This window comes from Nicotiana tabacum, chromosome 1 (genome assembly GCF_000715075.1).
Source record: "Nicotiana tabacum cultivar K326 chromosome 1, ASM71507v2, whole genome shotgun sequence".
In the NCBI taxonomy this organism is placed as follows: domain Eukaryota; kingdom Viridiplantae; phylum Streptophyta; class Magnoliopsida; order Solanales; family Solanaceae; genus Nicotiana; species Nicotiana tabacum.
Window position 1 is genome coordinate 82,400,284 of NC_134080.1, and position 16,929 is coordinate 82,417,212.

Genomic DNA, 16,929 nt, shown 5'->3' on the forward strand with positions numbered 1-16,929 from the left:
AGAATTACGAAGCTCACTCATAAGTGGAGCACAATAGGAGAACTTTCCTCGATACTCAAAACCGAATCAAGTTAAGGAAATTTTGACTTTATAATAATTCGAGACCGTACTTATAACGATGTCGTCTGGGGTAGCAACCTCAGCCATACCATAGAAAATATATCACTAGATTGTGTCTCCACCTCTAGGAGTCTCACCTCCACCTCTAACATCCTGGTCTTTACCTGATTCATTAGGTGATCTCTTGATACGTCTGCATCTTCTGTCGGAACCATAACTGGCCTAGTAAATACATTATCTTTCCACTACCTCTACTTGGCTCGAAGCCATAGATCAAGATACCCTCAATAGCTCATAACACTTTTACTCTATTGATGCCACAATACCATAGTGAGATTAAACTCAAATCATTTGTAAGCTTGTGAAAACTCAGATCATCTAGTACTGTAAATCTTCTGCAAATCTCGCATTCATCCCCGCAACAGTTAAGCCCACTCTCTTAAGCGATCCCAAATTTTAAATTTTAACACGTACCTTTCATTTGCACATAAGATCTTCTATCATTCACATGAGGATCACACCACCTCAACACACTTCGCGGGAGATAACCCACCTACTTCGCCTCAATATAATATTTCCGTATACCTTCCACCGCCATAAGCATTACGCAGTCATTTGATCTTCCTGAGTCTTTACTCATACCGCCACATGATATTTACTTCACTCCCAACAAGGAGTCCTGAAAAGATTCTTCACACGCCCTTAACTCGAGCTATAACTTGAATCAAGATAGACTTTAAGCATCTACTAATTCTTCCATCATCCAACATACCCCTTCTCATCACTTCCAATTCATATGGATATGCTTCGTAGTACTAATATACTTCTCACATAGCCACAACCGTCGTTTCCACTAACGAGGACACTACCGAACATATAAGTTCAAAAACACATGTTCACACAATCAGCACCTCGGCGCTCCTGCCATAAGCAAAGATCCGGCCTCAAGTCCTTCAGACTAGCCCAACATCAAGTCATAGAGATCATGTCTCGCCCCTCAATAAGGGAATCACATGCCATCAAGGCACATCTGATACTGAGCGCCCGTTGGTGTATACGATCACGCGGAAGGAATTTCAAAAGTTTATTTTCAAGCTGAATCAAGGACGCACGATAAAAATTCAAGAATGTGAAGTTTTCCTAAAGGTTCTGCAGCCTCTCGAGGATAAATACAGACGTCTCCGTACCGATCCGCAAGACTCTACTAAACCTGCTCATGACTCGTGAGACCTAGTAACCTAGGCTCTGATACCAACTTGTCACGACCCAAAATCCCAACCCGGTCGTGATGGCGCCTCTCGTGGGGACAAGGCCAGCCAACAACAAAACAATACATCTCTTTATAATTACTTAGCAGGAATAAGTCTAATTCACAGATAATATAATCACAAGTGCGAAGTAAACATGATAGAATAATGGAAACCATCCCGACTCAGCCCGAAATCGGGGTGTCACAAGCCACGAGCATCTAAAGATCTAATACTAATACAAGACCAGCAATATATAGAATGGAATTTAGAATCAATGAAGAAATATGGTGTCGTGAATGCTGACGGTCACCTTGCTCAGCTACAATAGTATACCTTCAGTCCGCTAATAACCCGCTACCGGGTGAACAGTAGCTGCAACTGAACGCGAGGTGCAGGGAGTAAAGTGAGTACTTCCAACTCAGTGGTAATAAGAGTAAATAATAACTGAGTGATAAGAAATCACGTAATAACACTTCATCATGCTATCTAAGACGGTACAACCCTTTTTGAAAACAGTAATTCCATGAAAATCCTTTATAAAATATCTGACTCGGTTTTAAACCTTATTTGAAAATAATCTTTTTAACAGTTGCAAAATAATTCCAGCCATCGGTGTCACTATGCACAGAAACCCGCCCCTCGGGCAATATCTTCGTTCCTGGTTAGCCACTCGGGCCCCAACACTTAAGGATCAGATAGCACCAGCAAAAACAGATAAATATCTCCAGAAATATCACAGCGACAAATAATGAACAAATGCATGAATGCAATGCAATGCATATGATGGTATATTCCAGTACCCACTACGGCGTGCAGCCCGAGCCATCCATATTTATTTATCGTCGACGACGCTCACTGGGGTGTGTACAGACTCCGGAGGGGCTCATACAGCCCAAGCGCAATATACTGGTCAGCCAATGTTACCTGACCAATTTATATCCTACAGTGCCATTATTACCATTGTTCCAAGTATATATTTCAGTGTCATGTACAGACTCCGGAGGGGCTCCTACAGCCCAAGCGCAATATACTGGTCAGTCAATGTTACCTGACTAGTCAGCCAATGTTACCTGACCAATTTATATCCTACAGTGCCATTGTTACCACTGTTCCAAGTATATATTTCAGTGTCATTGTTACCACTGTTTCAAGTATAACATACAGTGTCATTGTTACCACTGTTTCAGGTATATATATTACAGTGTCATTGTTACCACTGTTTCAAGTATATATATTACAGTGTCATTGTTACCACTGTTTCAAGTAACTTTATTATCAGTCCAGATAATAATATAGTAAGCCCCTTGGGCATTTACAAAATTGAAATTTCCAGCCCGAAATGCATTTAAAATGTCATTTAAGTTTTCAAAACTTAGAAATACGGTCGGGTTTGCAAAAACAGCATTTAAAACCTTGGACTGAAGTTAGATGATATGCAAATTATGCTAAGCAGTAATATCAATCCTCGAAGGATTTTAAAAGTCGGCACAAGGCCACAAACATGGCAATCAACCCAAATTATGATGATAACAAGAAATTGCAGTCAAATACGCAGTAAAATCAACAACCGAGATGGACCAAGTCACAATCCCCAATGGTGCTCTACCCCACGCTCATATCTGGCGTGCAAGTCACCTCAATACAACACTATGATGCGCAAATCCGGAGTTTCAAACCCTCAGGATATCATTTACAAGTATTACTCACCTCTAACCGGCCGTAGACTAGTCCGCAATGCCCTTTCCTCTTGAATCGACCTCTTCGCGCATCGAATCTAGTCAAAACCACAACAAATACGTTACAATAGGCTAAGGGAATATAACCCAATCGACAAGACTCGAAAAATGTCGAAAATCCCGAAATTAGCAAAACCCGAGCCCCGGGCCCACGTCTCAAAATTCAGAAATTTTTACATCAATACGACCCTTATCTCTCCACGAGTCTATACATACCAAATTCACAAAAATTGGAGTTCATTTGACCCCTCAAATCACCATTTAATTCTCTTAAGTTTCAAGCCCTAAACCACCATTTTTGTCCATAATTTACTTGAGTTTTCAGCTCTAATCTATGTATTTAACTTGGAAATAAGTAGAAACAACTCACCTTTGATGCTTGATGAAATCCCCCTTGAAATTCTCTCCAAAATAATCCAAGCCAAATGAAAGAAATGAAAGAAATAAGCCAAATCCGTGTTTAAAAGAATCTGCCCGTGCTTCGTCGAGTTGTACCTTGCACTTGTGCTATACAAGTTGTACATCATATTAAAAATTTTCCTTGTCAGACACCTTCTGTTTAAACACCCATAACGTCTTGTATAAGTATCCAAATGACAAACAGATTGAAGATTTAGAAACTAGACTCGAAGATCTTTAATTTGATAGGTTGTACACCATATAACTCTTTATATATCCCGAGATATGAGCTTCTAAAGTAGGCTCCCCGAATCAGAAAATTGCAGCAGAAATTTCTGCAGCTTTTTCTTTTCTTTTTGGTCCGAATTTCATTCCGTTAACCTTCCGAAATCCACCTGAGGTTCTCGGGACCATAACCAATTATATCAACATGTCCCACAATATCATTCAAACTTGTCTCAACCTTCGAAACACCCAAAATAACATCAAAACATCAAATCATCATCAAATTCAAGCCTAAGTTTCCAAAAACTTCCGAAAATACACTTTCGATCAAAAACCCGACCAAACGATGTCCGAATGACCTAAAATTTTGCGCACACATCACAAATGACATAACAAAGCTACAGAAATTCTCGGAATTCCATTCCGACTCCCGGATCAAAATCTCACCTATCAACCGGAATTCGCCAAAATACTAACTTCGCCAATTCAAGCTAAATTCTACACCGGTCATCACAAAAATATTCCGGACACACTCCTAAGTCCCAAATCACCTAACGAAGCTATCCAAACCATAAAATTCATATTTCGAGCCCTCTAACACATAAGTCAATATCCGGTTGACTTTTCCAACTTAAGCTTCCTTATAAGAGACTAAGTGTCTCAAACCTTACCAAAACTAGTCCGAATGACTTCAAATTTTGCACACAAGTCATATTCGACATTACGGACTTGCACCAACTTTCGGAATCGCATTCCGACCCCGATATCCAAATTTCCACTTCCGGTCGAATTTTCTCTAAAACCTTCAAATTTCTATATTTAGCCAAATGACTTCAAAATGACCTCCGGACATCCGAATTCACTTCCGACCGTGCTCCCAACTCCAGAATCACCATACGAAGCTATTCCCAGACTCGGAATCCCAAACACATATCTATAACTCTGAAATGCCTTCCAACCCAAATTTATGAAATTCTTCTAAAATACTAACTTCCACAATATACGCCGAAATGCTCACGGGTTATCCAAAACCAAATCCGGACACACACCCAAGTCCGAAATCATCATACGAACATGCTGGAACTTTCAGATCTCAATTCCGAGGTCGTTTACTCAAAATTCTAATCCTAGTTCATTTCTTCAATTTTAAGCTTTCAAAATGAGAATTTCCATTTAGATTTGACTCCAAACTTCTTGAATTTTAATTCTGACCATACACACAAGTCAATATACCTGAGATGAAGCCTCTCATGGCCTCAAACTGCTGAATGACGCGTCGGAGCTCAAAATGACCGGTCGGGTCGTTACAATGATGCTTCATCATAAGCTCTGGATAGACTGAGCCTGCCAGACGTAGCCATGTGCCTAGAGGGCTTCCCCCTCTGTCCTAGCTTCGTTCTTCATTTTCTCCGAGTCGTGCTTCGACGAGTCCCAAGGTAGGGAATTTGATCGTGACATCCTACCCTCGGGGCCCCGAGGCATGCTTCCGAAATATATCGACAGCGAGAAATCAAGTTTTCTAATTTCTCTACGTACAAATAGTCTCTGCATTTCCCATATCTAAGTGATGGGAAATGATTCTAACACTTGACTCCTCGAGCTTCTTTGGGTGACGCCATATCGATGATGTGACCCTTGGCTCGTGCTTTCTGACCTCATTCATTGCACTCCTTGATTTTTGCTTCCCTTACTTTGCTTTGTTTCTGTATGATCTCATGCCCTTCGAGGCTCTTCGAATGCCTTCTTTTATTTGTTGACCACTTATATCTGACTCAAGCGTGAATGCTCATTCTGATCTTATGTTGATCGACATGGCTTTCCTCTGACCTATCATCGTACTTCAGACCAATATTGGATTGATTTTGATAGATTTGGGCCACCGAGGTCCTCCGAGTTGTTTGGAGGTCATGCATCGGATTCCCGGCCCTTCGGGAATGCTACCCTAGATGAAGGTTGTCTTCGGGTACCTGGGGATCCCTATTGATCTTGATGTAGATGACCTTTTGTAGAATGGATAGGATTGACTTCCACTGGGAGTTTGCTCGTATTTGGGCGCTTCCCCGGACCTTCGTGGAGCTTTCACGACCGGAGCTTCTTGTGTTTATTCCTCTTTTCAGGAAGAGGGGATCACGAGACTAGGTGCTTGCCTTGCATCGAGTGTCGGCATTTAAAGCTCACCGAGGCCCGACTTCTTTAAGTCGGGGGTTCTTGACGTAGGTTGTTGCTCCGATCATGGAGATAATATGAACGACCCCTTGAGTCTTGACTCCTTGTTGAAGGAAGTTTTCTGGATCAAGTATCGACCCGTCGATCTGTATCGAGGCTGTTGGATTTTTGGGGCTTGCCTCAGGCAGGCGAATCGTCGCTGCTTCTCTCATATATGTGTGGCGGCTTTAGCTCCTTGGCAAGACTTCACTACTTTTAAATAGCTGCCTTTTTGCTTTGGCGTGGGATACTTCATCTCTTTAGGCGCAAAAAGTGTTGGTGCGCGCCCTTGCCTTGACCTGTTAGTTTTCCATAGTCATAGAAACCACTTCGGGGCCGATCTGGCGGACAGACGGGGGGGTGCTGCTCCTGGTTCTCAGGAACCGAGGGATTTCGTTCTAGAGACGGCGTCCTTGATAAGAGAGGAACACCTGGAGATGGCGAGGAGGTACTGTGGTTGGAGCGAGGGGGTAACACTGCAGGCACTTTCCCCAAATGAGGGCATCACGGACTCCACTGATGGGTTCTTGAGCGTGTACCTATACCCTTTCGCATTTGGCCTCCTTGATAGGGTTGTGCTTGATGTTTGCTTGAAGTATCGAGTTACTCTGGCATAGATTCATCTGTCATTTTGTCGAACGGCTCTGATGATGAGATTCTTTGTGGAGAAGGTCAAGCTTGAATTCATGTTTGACCACCTTATCAGGCTGTATCGGCCCTTTCATCATCGAGGCTTGGTAACTCTGAGGTGTCATTCATCCACGCCCTTCGTTGTTGACGACTAGGACGGTGGGGATCGAGAGTGGTCCAGTTGGTTTATCTGAGTCCGGACGACTGATATTATCCCTGTGGAGTTTTTGCCATTTCTCGAAGGGTGGAATTATGCACGCGAGCGAGGTGTTTGGCGCTTTTTCAGATTCCACATATACCAAAAATCAGTTGAGTAATAATGTTGTTTCCCTTGTTGCAGCAACTTTGTGGATGCCGGGTGAGGTCCCTGACCTGCCCGGCTGGGTCGGAGGTTGCTGACCCATTCATCATACGACGAGCGCAGAAGGCGAGCTGTACCTCATACCTGATGAGGAACACAATACCAAGGTATGTGCGTTTGCTGCCTTTGTATAGCCGAGGTAACCCTTTCCCCTTCCATTTGTGCCGTTTACAAAAATCATGCGGTTTTTGGGATGAGGCAATGTTCCTCCAAAGAGGGGAAGGAGTCATTGGCTTTCGGGCTGAGGGACGATGGCGATAAGAGAGATCAACACCTGCTGTGTGACGGAGCCTTAAGTGGCGCTGGTCGGGCTCACATTTTTTAGGAAATGGCGTCGCCCGAGTCTGCTGCTCTCGGAGTTCCTAATTCTCGACTGGCGCTTCCTTTGAGCGAATATGCTGTGCTCGAGGTCAGTTCTTCTAAGGCCTCAGGAGCAGGATCAACAGGAGTGTGTTCCGACTTCGAGGAAGTCTGTCGGTTTCACTTTGTGGTGAATTTTATGTACAGTTTCCCTGTATCCCGTGTCCTCCTCCCTCTATTGAATCTTCCTTGTGTAGGCCTGTGATGGGATTAGGTCTTAGTTGTTCCGTCATGGGGCCAAGCTTCAAAAAATTCTGGGTGAGGGCGAATCTCTTAGGCTCCTTAGCGAGGAGAATGAAGCTGAGATGCAGCATTGGCAATATAAGGCGTACCGGAGCTCAAACTTTGAGAGCTATTTGATAGAGCAGGTAACTTCCTGTAGTGCGTGCTTCGCTCCTTTCTAACCTTAAGGCTAATTCTTTTTTGATGTATCAGTTGTAGAAAAAGTCGAAGGCCTTAGAATACCTCAAGGGCGACATCAATCGCGTCAGAGTTGCTTGTGAGTAGCTAAGGGCTCAGGTGCAGGCTCGAGCTTTAGAGGAGATGAGCATCTCGGCTAAGGTCCCTGCCTTCGAGGCCCAACTCAGCTTGACTCATGACAATGCCAAAGTTCAAGCGGATATGATTGGGAAATTTGAATCTGATCTCTTGAAGGTCAGAGCCGAGATAATCGATTCCTGAAAAGAAGCGGCATTAAGTCGAACCAAGGCTGATCATGAGATGGTGATTCCTATGAAAGATGTTGTTGATGCCCAAACTGAACTAAAGCGAGCCCTCAACCGGGAGAAGAGGATAGAGGAATATGTTTGCTGTAGATCCCGGAGAATGGTACTTGATGAGGTCAGTGCAAGGGGCTTCGTTCTCTTGGAGGAATTTGCTAGAGCAAGGGCGGACGAGCATGCCGCTCGGTCATTTCTTATTGATGTTGCAGAGGGCGAATTTACGAGCTATAACCCTTTAGCGTAGAGTGTAGATTTTGCCATTTTGTCTCTTTGTCTCTGATATACGTAGGACATGCCTGTAGATGGAGAATGCTCCCTTTTCGCGCGTGTAATATATAAGAAAGAATTTTAAGCTTTATTTCTTCTGTACCTCTTTTTTATCTTCTTTTTTTTTGTTGTTGCTTTCGACCGGTCAGGCCAGTTTTGGTGTTTGGCGAGGTCCTCATAGGTCCAGGATGGAATGGACAAACCCGGGGGCTCTTAAGTGCAATCCTTGACATGAGCAGGTGTTAGGGCCTCTATGTTTGGCCTGGTTGTTTAGGCTTAGTCTCCGAGTCGCTTTGTGACTCGTGCTTCAATTGGCCCTCAAGATATTTCCTACCTGCGTGGACAGATGATGATGGCTTTTGTGCTTTGGGTTGAAGTGACCTTATGGGCGCTTGGTCCGGAGGTTTACTCGGCTGGCGATAGTGACATTCATGCCGCGCCCTTGGGCATACGACAGCTTTTGGGTCCAGTCTACCAGTCGCATTGCGATACGAGCTGTAATCGACCCATAAATTTTCATGATTCTCCGATCGGTGATAGTGGCATTTATGTCATGCCCTTCAGCATATTGTAGCTTTTGGGGATAGTCTCCGATTCACATTACGATTCGAGCTGTAATTGACCCATAAATTTCCATGATTCTCTGGTCGGCGAAAGTGGCATTTATGCCGCTTGGTTGTTGAGACCTTATGTGGCCCGGAGGCTTTGCATAGTTAACTATTTTGGATCCGATCTCCAAATCGGGTTACGATTCGAGCTCATTTTAATCCTGAAGTTGTCAAGATTTTTTAGCTGGCGACAATGGCTCTTACGTTGTTTGGTCGAAGAGAACTTTCAATATGAGGCCCGTAGGCTTGCTTAGCTGGCGACAATGGCTCTTACCCAATTTTTTCCGGTGGGCTTTTTGTAGGCTTTCTTTCTGCTCCTTAAGGTCTTTTTATAGTATTTTTGCCTGATCCGTTGTCGGTTCCAGAGGATCCTCGATTTCAAGTCACTGTCGGCGATGTTTCGAGCACCTCGTAAGGTTCATAGCTCATAGGTCAAGTAGATCGACGCTATTGCATTTTGGAGCTGACATTGTCGGAGCTCGTTTTTGCCTATTAAGGGAAGCTTGTTTTAACCGATTCTTTCTGAAGTATATTCGGAGTAGTGGCTTGTGATTTCTTAGCGACAGTCGGGCGTCCCCGAGATATGTTATTTTGGTTGTATCAGCCATTTTGACTGTAGTCATATGCATTTGTCCGTAGCCATTTTTGATCCCTAGTGATAGTTTAGGCAACTACATCGAAGGTATGCCCTTTATGGATTCTTACAAATGCGATGTATAACCTAAACTTTGGGATTTTTCATGCCTGTTGAGGTCTTACAGTTTGTCATGCCTATTGAGGTCTTACAGTTTGTCATGCCTATTGAGATCTTACAGTTTGCCATACCTATTGAGGTCTTACAGTTTGTAGAATAGATCTTGTTACACCAAGGTTGCCAGCTAGGGATCATACAGTTTTAGGTTTTCCAGTTGTATGGCGATTAACAATAGTCTCCGTGTCATCGAGTTTGTTTAAGCTTGAAGACAGCTTCTCGTGAGCTCAGAGTTGCCATCCATGGGCTTGATGAGCCCGATGTTTCGACCCTGGGGTCATGCAAGTTGTCGAATCGTTAATGCTAAGTCTCCGAGTATATCGAGACTCATTTGATGGAGAAGAATTTGCCGCGAGTATGTCGAAATCTCCTTTCCCGAAATACGAAATGCCGAAAGGTATTCTTTATTGCTTGGCGTAAATATATGTTGTAAATACATATTGTCCCATTGCTGTGAGCTCGGCCCGTATGGGTGCGGCTCCTCTAATTATCTGATCTGTTTACATGATTCCGTTTTGGATCTTAGCCTGCCATATATTGGCCCTTCCGAGGGGATGGTGCCATTAAGAGGAGGTCATCGCACGTTATCCGACTGTAGAAGAAAGGACTGCGATCTTGTCAGATATCTTTCTTGGGGTTATGTTGCTCTACTACTAATATTGCTAGCAGGACCTTGAGGTTGGAAACCTGGTCGAGGAAAAAGAGTTTGGCGGGTTCTGCAATGGCCTCGGATCTCCGAGTGGAGTTTAGCATTTCGGAATGCCTTGGATGACTGCCTGCATATAGGTTAGTAAAAGGAAAGAAACAGCAAAGGAGCGGCGTAGTCCTTCCCTACTGCGTGGTGTGTAGGCAACATTTTCGAGGTCTGGTGTATTCCGACCATTTTGAGGCGCGAGCCCTAATTCAGCCTTCCGCCGCATTCAACTGGGTTTGGCCGAAAATGCGGTTCTGCTTACCCCTTGATCCCTTATAGGGCAGAGGCGTTGATGCTGGCAACGGGTCATATGGTGAGGGATTTCCTCTCGTCGCGTGTAGCTTTTTGTCGAATGCCTTGGTCCCACCTTTGTCGGGGAGTTTCATCCCTTTGGTAGAGTGGGGTCGAAATTGCCTCTGGGCAGTGTGCCCGTTGTCATCTAAATAAAACATCCAGGCTTCACGGGCTCGATGTTCCAGTCTAAGCTTAAGCGAGCTGTATAGAGGGAACGGCCTTCTTGATTGTTGTGGCGATCGGCATCAGGAATCCATCGAATATTCGAGGTGTGGGAATGATTTTGTTCGTTAGTCCGAACTGACCTATTGGCTTTGGCCTGACGCCGTCGGTATAGTTGGTCGAACCACCTGCACGTATGAACACATGCTTTATTTGGAATAAGTTAAATGAGGCAGGGGGGTTACCAACGCGTGAATACGAGGCCGAGGCGAAGTCTCGGCGTCCCTTTCCTTAGATGCAAGGGTGCCCTTTGGGTATATTTCCCGGACCCATCTTTTCCCGAAAACGAGCACTTTCTCCCTGCATTTTATGGATCTTTGAGGGGTGCCACCACCCTTTTACCATCGTGGCAATACATTGTGTCTTGTCAACTTCGTTTTTCCTGACATCCTTCTTCCCCTGGAGCTAGATTTGAGCCTGACCGCTTGATAATACTTGGTGGCGACCTCTATTGAATAGCACGATTGTCGTTCTTTTGAGATGGTGACCTTGCGTGCCCTGCGGTTCCTTCTCCGGGCCATAGTTCTCTTGAAGAGGTCTTGGTCGAACAGGTCTAAGCCGCCTGGCGTTCCCAGCTTCTCACTTATGATGATCATGATGTTTGGTGTAGCAATGTTGAAATCATACTCTGCTGGGCGGGATTTCCCTGCCAGTTGTGCCTTGTTGAATATGGTTCCATTGGAGGTTCCTCAGGGGTGCTGTCCTCGGGCCATCTCCCTATTGTTGCGAGGTAGGTTGCACCTCAAGTCGTTCTTCATTCGCCGCATGTTGTTCCCCATAGACGGTTTTGATCTCGTCCTTTGTCGGGAATTTTATCATTTGGTGGAGAGTGGATTGTACTACTCTCATGCAGTGTATCCACGGTCGCCCAAACAAGGCGTTATACCTTATATCTCCCTCGATGACATGGAATTTGGTGTCTTGGGTTATGTCGGCCACGGTAATCGGAACGATGCTTTCTCCTTTTGTTGTTTAGCTCGCCATGTTGAACCAATTAAGGACCCGGGTGGCGGGCACGATCCGTTCAGTTAGTTCGAGTTGTTCTACTACCCTTGACCTGATAATATTGGTCGAGCTACCTGGATCCACGAGTACACGTTTTATCTTAAACCAATTCACAAGAAAGGAGATTACTAGGGCGTCATTGCGGGGTTGAGACAGAGCCTCAGTGTCTTCTTCGTTGAACGTGAGGGCGTCTTCGAGAATATATCCCCGAGTCCATTTTTCCCTGGTGATGGATATTTTTGTTTTCCTCATCATGGGTTCCTGCGGTGCATCGGCGGCCCCCATGATCATGTGGATGACATGGTGCGGCTCGTTTGCCTCGTTTTTCTTGGTTGCCTTCCTATCCCAGAATTGATGTTTGGCCCGATGCTAAGGAATTCCCCAAGGTTCCCTTTGTTGAGTAGCCGGGCCACTTCTTCTCGTAGTGGATGGCAATCCTCGGTCCTGTGACCGTGTGGTTGTGGAACTCACACACTAAGTTGTAATTTCTCTGTGAAGGGTCCGACTGTACTGGTTTGGGCCACTTGGCATCCCTGATTTTGCCGATAGTGAATACGAAGTGTGATATGTCGATGCTGAAGTTGTATTCCGATAAGTGGGGCGCGTTCATCGGTGTCATGTTTCGATCTAACCTAGTTCTGTTGATGAGCCCTCGAGGGTCCTGTACTCGATCTATCCTCCAATCGTTGCAGGGTAGGTTGTGCCTCGGGGCGTTCCTTCTGTCTTCAAGGTACGATTGGTATCTTTCTTTGTTTGGTTTCATCTCTTTTTCTAGGAGTCTGTTTGGGTATACTGAGCCCAAAGGGCTCCCAACTAGTCATCCTCGGCCCTGATCTTTGACTAGTATCAGTTGTGAACGTCCGACCAGGTCACGGCTGGGTATTCGATTAGATTTTGTTTTAGCTATTTTGAAGCCATCGAGCTTCGTTCGTTCTGGCCTTGGGTGAAGTCCTGCACCGCCCAGTTGTCGGAGACTGGTGGTAGCTCCATTCGTTCCATCTGGAAGCGGGATACGAACTCCCACAACATCTCGTTCTCTATCTACTTGATTTTGAAAACATCAAATTTACTCATTGCTACCTTGATGGCTCTGGCATGTGCTTTTACGAATGAGTCTGCTAGCATGGAGAACGAATCTTTGGAGTTTGGAGCTAGGTTGTGGTACCACATCATGGCCCCCTTTGAAAGCGTTTCTCTGAATTTTGTTTACTGCTTTATTCAGCATGCTTCAAAATTCTGCCTTCCTTTGTTCAAATGTGATCAGAATGTTTGCTTGTTCCTGTTTATGTCCCTCAACTAGCATGTCTCCTAATGTACTTGACTCGTGACTAATTATGTGTTTCTAATTTGGGTCCACTATGTCCCCCCAACCCCTACTTCCCTGTTTGTAACTACTGAAGTTGTACTGCTCTTTGAACTTGTTCTGTGTGTGCTGTTGCTGCTCTTATCCCCTTTCCCTTTCAAAAACTGTTTTTCCCGCAACTCTTCTGTTGCTGTTGCAAATTTATTTCAAACCATTCATTTTCAAAATTGTTTTCCAAATCAACTCTCTTAAATCTATGTCAAGCACTCTCACATGCACTCTTAGATCATAAGGTTCTGCACCTTTTGTGTGAGCCTTGCTTTGGGACCCTTGAGCTCCCTCTGAACCTGGACACATAAGAGCTGGCCCTTCCACACTGCACTCACTCTGTTCTAGTTATGAAATCTGGGTGTGAGCACTGCCCGGGATCCCTTGAGGTCCTTAGGGAACTCTGACACACCCAGATACGAGAAAGGCTTTGAAAAAATATTGTCATTTGAGGTGGTTTAATACATAACTCAAAGTGGAAGTCAGAATCATGCTTTCTATAATTGTAACTTCTTATTTTGCATTTATCATGTAATTCAATCACATGGTCTGTAATAATTTATAAACAAGTATTGGAGTGGCTATTGAAAAGGGATAGGGTAAATATGCATGTTAAGGGTAGAAAACATGTTATTAGGTTTATGTTCTTAATTACGCAATAGAAACCATTCTTAAGGTTCATGCATGCATTAGAAATCATGCTCTTCGGTATCATGTTTATTGTTACAGCATGTACACTATTACAACATCATTTTTAAAATTTTCTAATAATTAGCACTCCTGCCATATGCACTTAGAGATCCTGCTCTTAGGAAATTCTGCATTCCTGCCATATGCCCATAGAAATCCTGCTTTTAGGAATTCTACATTTTTGATACCATGTCTTAGGATCTTATTTGCACTTACACTTAGTGTAAATTGCTGATTATAAAAGAGGTAAAAACAGTTTCATACTTGATTATCCCGTTTAAAATAACTGGTAATAATCTCTGCATTTGACTAGAACAGGATGATCATAGGGTAAAAAAATGAGCTCTGAACCATCTTTTAATTATTCAGAATAACTACTACATCTCGCTTTGCGCCTAGACAAGCCTTAGGTAATTACTTAAATAAAACTGGAATTGCCTTTCTCGAATTATCAACTTTTAAAGTCAGTTGGCAAACCTGATTCAGACTTCTTTTTTGAGTCATGTAATAAATCTGGTTCTAATGTTACCACTTAAACAATCTGCTTTAGGATTTTAAATTCAGACCTTAATTGTGCATAAATCATGTTGTCTATGTGCGTTATTTGTGGAGGTATACATGAGCCTTCTACTTGCTTATATGTTTCCCCCTCAAGTGTAGACTTATATGTTTTGTATGCCGCTTTAGTATTTTTGCCTTTAAACCTAAGGGTCTGCCTAGAACCTTCTTCTTATAGGAATAGGAGTCCTAAATTCCTCAGGGACTGATAGGAATGAGACGGGTAACAGCATGCAATAGAGATCGAGACCAACCCTCGCTTTAATTACCTTCACGCAATGGGAAAGGGTAGATGTGGATATGATGACCGGTGCGCTAATGCCACGTGTATCCCCTCTTTTGAGGAGTGTCATATCGGGTATTTCATTGATGTGATTTATATTACAAACAAACCTAGGACACCCCCCTTTACATTCATAAGTATGCTTTAGGTTGTAACTCTTTTCAAAATTTCGCCTTTCAATAATTGTTTTCAAACGCTTGTGTATTTAAACTTAAATCCCTTATCATTTGAGCCCTACTTGTTTATTTGCTAATTGCACAAATTCACAAAATTTGTCTGGCCGGGAACCATACTAGTGGATCATGCGGGGTGCCTAACACCTTCCCCTTAGGATAATTTCAAGCTCTTACCCTATCCTTGGTTATCAAACATAGTCGTAGATGAACCTTATGGGTGCCCTAACGCATATTAAATTTGTTAGGTGGCGACTCTTCAAAAAATGCAAACCCCGTTCCCAAAAGGAATGAGTTTTCACATGCCCAAATGTCATGAACCCAATTTCTACGGAAGGGGTAAAAGGGGGCGCGATAGCATGGCGACTCTGCTGGGGATTTTTAGGCTTTTACCATTTCAGATTGTTTTTGTGAATTTGTACCTCCTTATATGCAATTACTTGTTTAATTTCTTTACGCATTGAATTTCTTCTTCAAAAGAGAAATTGACATATCTTTCTTGTTTCCCTCTTTTACTGCTGCTTTAAATTATAAAACTATTGTATTTTTCGCTTTTTTAACATGCAAATACATGTCAACATGTTTTTTATTATTGCATAATCATGCTCAACATCATACTCCACTCGTGCCAAAAAAATATTATAGAAACGCTTGATAAGTGGTTGCTCTCTTCTTATGTCATTACCCCCTAAATTCGAAAAAGCATATTTGCGGTAAAACTAGTCGATCAGCGGTGCAGTCGACAATTCTGTGCCTTCCCCCTTGAATTGTCCGCTCAAGGGTACCAGTCTAAAACCCCATAGAAACCTTACTCTTTAAATTGTGCATGCATCATGGTCAAACCTTGCCAGGTTAGTTATGTTTTCCACATAATGATCCTTTAAGATAGCCTTGTCCAGAGTCCACCGGGTTTCCCTAAAACCCAAACGGACATCATCACATTCTGTGCATTTATTTGGAGAACTAAGTGATGCATGATAATTGTCGATATTAACAGTCGAGTCTGGTGAGGGTAAGGGCCTAACCTCATTTGCCTTACAAAAATATGAGGCACGAAGTCCCCAGATTCGGCATGGTCACCAACATCCACCTAAGATTGCTAAGCTGGTGGAGAGACTTACACTCTAGTGACCAAACCCTCGTTAGAAAATATCTGGGCAATCTACCATCCCTCCTGGAGGTCCAGCCTAACAACATGATAACAGAAGCTGCTACCTTATTTTGGGGTAGCGAAAAGGTCGTGTTCCACTTTAGGTACATTGAAATGACACCTTTGCTAGAGGAGATAGGAGGACTGGCCGGTATGGTGTGGGAAACTCCAGGTTTGTTAATGCCTGAGAACTGCAAAGGCAATGGTTTTCTTAAAATGGTGGGTTTGAAGAAGAATGCAGAATCGACATGCCTGAAGGAATCATACATTTCTTTTGACTACCTGTATGAAAGGTACAGTCACAACAAATCCTATCGTACCTACCCTGACGAGTTTTCCATCACATCCTTGGGACACATCCATCATAGGGTTTTCATCTTCATGTTTTGTTTCCTGGGTCTGATCGTTTTTCCGATGAAGAAAGGGAGAATCCTTACTATGCTGGCTATGGTAACCAAAACACTAATGGAGGGGATTCGTGGGCAGACATTAAGCATTGTACCCATGCTCATTACAGACATATACCGAGCCTTGGAGAAGTGTCAATGAGGAGCAAAATACTTCGAAGGCTGCAATCTACTACTTCATCTTTGGCTCATGGAACATCTCCAAAAGGACGAATACCGACAAGAAATTCAGCAGATGGACTGGGATGATCACATCGCTTTCCACCATCCAAAGCGAATGAATTACATCCCTGACATGCTCTCTCAGCCTGAGAACGCCAAAGGATGGGTTGATCTACTTGATAATCTGACCGAAGAATAGGTTCAATGGATGTTCGAGTTGTTTCCGACAGAAGATTTCATCGCCCGATCTAGAGATGCACCTTTCCTGATACTGATTGGTCTAAGGGGAACCTACCCTTATGTCCCTCTTCGAGTTATGAGCCAAGCTGGTTGGAAGCAAGTTGTACCCAGGGTCAATAAGACGAG